Source organism: Mandrillus leucophaeus, unplaced genomic scaffold, assembly GCF_000951045.1.
Source record: "Mandrillus leucophaeus isolate KB7577 unplaced genomic scaffold, Mleu.le_1.0 Scaffold1449, whole genome shotgun sequence".
Classification (NCBI taxonomy): domain Eukaryota; kingdom Metazoa; phylum Chordata; class Mammalia; order Primates; family Cercopithecidae; genus Mandrillus; species Mandrillus leucophaeus.
In genome coordinates this window covers 19,016-21,801 of record NW_012101420.1, presented here as the reverse complement: position 1 = coordinate 21,801, position 2,786 = coordinate 19,016, and the positions used below count along the sequence as shown (strand labels likewise).

The 2,786-nt window shown below is 44.6% G+C and overlaps 1 pseudogene; it reads left to right on the top strand.

The window, feature by feature from the left end:
- The first annotated feature begins 339 nt into the window (after positions 1-339).
- LOC105535328 lies at positions 340-900 on the top strand (annotated as a pseudogene).
- Positions 901-2,786: the final 1,886 nt, after the last annotated feature.

The following is a 2,786-nucleotide window of genomic DNA, read 5'->3' as shown; positions in this document are numbered from 1 at the left end:
GGCCACTTTGTGCAGGGACTCCATGAGCAAGCCTTGTGCGCTTCTTTTGCTTTACAGGAAACTTGACTCAGGCTGGTGTCCAGTGAAGAAATCCCAGGTGCATGGAAAGGAGAGGAGGGTCTCAGGGCTGTGAGTGAGCTGCAAAAGGAAGCGCATGGACCACCAGGTGGCGCTACTGCGCTGCTCCTGCTCCCAGGAGGTGACTGCTCAGGACGAGCTTTGAGGTGGAGAGAGAGATGCCATTTCTCATCCTCCAGGTTCAAAGTAAAAACCTTCCGGCCAATGTTGGCCACGCGTTCTAGTGTACGAGCGGGCTCGGAGGTGCTCACCGCTGCTGTCATGGTTCGTTTGCTAAACTGCATCGTCGCTGTGTCCCAGAACATGAGCACTGGCAAGAACGGGGACCTGCCCTGGCCGCCGCTCAGGAATGAATTTCGGTATTTCCAGAGAATGACACAAACTCTTCAGGAGAAGGTAAACAGAATCTGGTGTTATGTGTAGGAAGATCTGGTTCTCCATTCCTGAGAAGAATCGACCTTTAAAGGATAGAATTAATTTAGTTCTCAGCAGAGAACTCAAGGAACCTCCACAAGGAGCTCATTCTCTTGCCAGATGTCTGGATGATATCTTAAAACTTACTGAACAACCAGAATTCGCCAATAACGTAGAGATAATTTGGATAGTTGGTGGCAGTTCTGTTTATAAGGAAGCCATGAATCACCAAGGCCATCTTGAACTATTTGTGACAAGGATCATGTGGGACTTTGAAAGTGACACAGTTTTTCCAGAAATTTATTTGGAAAAATATAAACTTCTGCCAGAATACCCAGGTGTTCTCTCTGATGTCCAGAGGAGAAAGAAATTAAGTTCAAATTTGAAGTATATGAGAAGAATGATTAATATGAAGGTGTTTTCTGGTTTGTTTCCCCTCCCTCTGGAAAAAATTATGTATTTTTACACGAGAAGAAAAAGACTTTTGTTGACTTTGGATCTATGAATAATTATTTCTAAGCAACATGTTTTTATTCCGCACTAGTCTTGAATATATCAGATACCATTTATGAAACATTCTTGCTATAACTAAGTGCCTCTCCAAGACCCCAACTGAGTCCCCGCACCTGCTACAGTGAGCTGCCATTCCACACCCATCGCATATGGCACTCTGGCCAGTCCTTGACATTGTCGGGCTTTTCAAATGTGGGTAGTATTTATTAAAGATGAAGATGCACATACCCTCCAACTGAGCAGTTTCACTAGTGGAAAATACCGAAATCTTCCTACGTGTATATCTAGAGGTTTGTAGGGAAATGTTGCAGCCCTGTTTGTAACAGTGAAAAATTGAAAGCAACCTGGAAGTCCAGTGATGGGAAAATTAATATATTTCAGTCTTTTGGGGAACCCAAAGTAGGTTCCAAGACTGAAATTTCAGTGAAAGCAGTTTATTTGCTAGGTCTTACCAGAAATCATCAATTGAGGTATGGAGAAATGGAACTGAGAAGGTAAGAAAAGCAGTTTAAAGTCAGTGAGCAGGTTCTCGTTGGTAACAAGCTCCATACTGCTGAGATACAGGAAAACAGAGGGGAGAAAGCTGGAGTATTGATCCTCCACTCCTTGGTTGTCAGCTCCCTGTCCTGTGTGTGGGTGGAACGTACTCCAGCTGCTCTATAGCAAGTCCCAGGTGTTTGCAGTAAGAAGCTGCTGGCATGCATGGGAACAGTGAATGGCAAACACTTAAAGCAATTCCATGTTTAAGTATATAACCTCTTCATATTTTTTTTTTTTTTGGCACAGTTTCATTCTTGTTACCCAGACGGAGTGCAATGGCGCGACCTCAGCTCACTGCAACCTCCGACTTCCTGGGTTCAGGAGATTCTCCTGCCTCAGGCGCCCGAGTAGCTGGGAATACAGGCACGCACCACGACACCCAGCTAATTTTGTGGTTTTAGTGGAGACGAAGTTTCACCATGTTGGTCAGGCTGGTCTCGAACTCCTGACCTCAAATGATACGCCCGCCTCGGCCTCCCAAAGTGCTGGGATTACAGGCGTGAGCCACTGCACCTGGCAGATCTTTATTCTTTTTATGTAGTAAAAAGTATAAAGCCACACATGGTTTATTTGAAATATTTTATGATTTAAAAAAATACGGAAGCAGGAAATCCAATTCTAAGTTCAAGTGAGAGATCGTGGTAGTTTGAACCAGAAGGTTGCATGTAGTAAGACACTGTGATTTAAGATATATTTTAAGGTTGGAAGTAGCAGGATATTCTGATGGAGTTTGACTTTGGTTTTGGGCCTATTGAGTTTGAGATGCCTTCGAGAAATGAAGGAAGAAGAGAGAGAATAAAAGAAAAACTGGCCAGGCACAGTGGCTCACGCGTGTACCACATTGGCTCAGCATTTTGGGAGGCAGAGATAGGCAGATCCCTTGAGATCAGCTTGGGCAACATGGTGAAGTCCCATCTCTACAAAAAATACAAAAGTTAGCTGGGCATTGTGGCGCCCACCTGTAGTCCCATCTGCTCAGAGGCTGAGGTGGATGAACTGAGCCCGCGCGGTCACGGCTGCAGTGAGTTATGATTGCGCCACTGCACTCCAGCCTGGGTGACAGAAGAGACCCTGCCTCGAAAAAGAAGCTGAAAACAATGGAAGCATGCCTTCAGAATTCTAGAAAGAAAGTGATTTTCAACGGATAAATCTATATTCAGCCAAATAATCAAGGGTGAAGGTAAAATAATACATTTTTAGGCAAGCAAAGACTCAGGGGTTACCTCCATGGACCCTTTCTT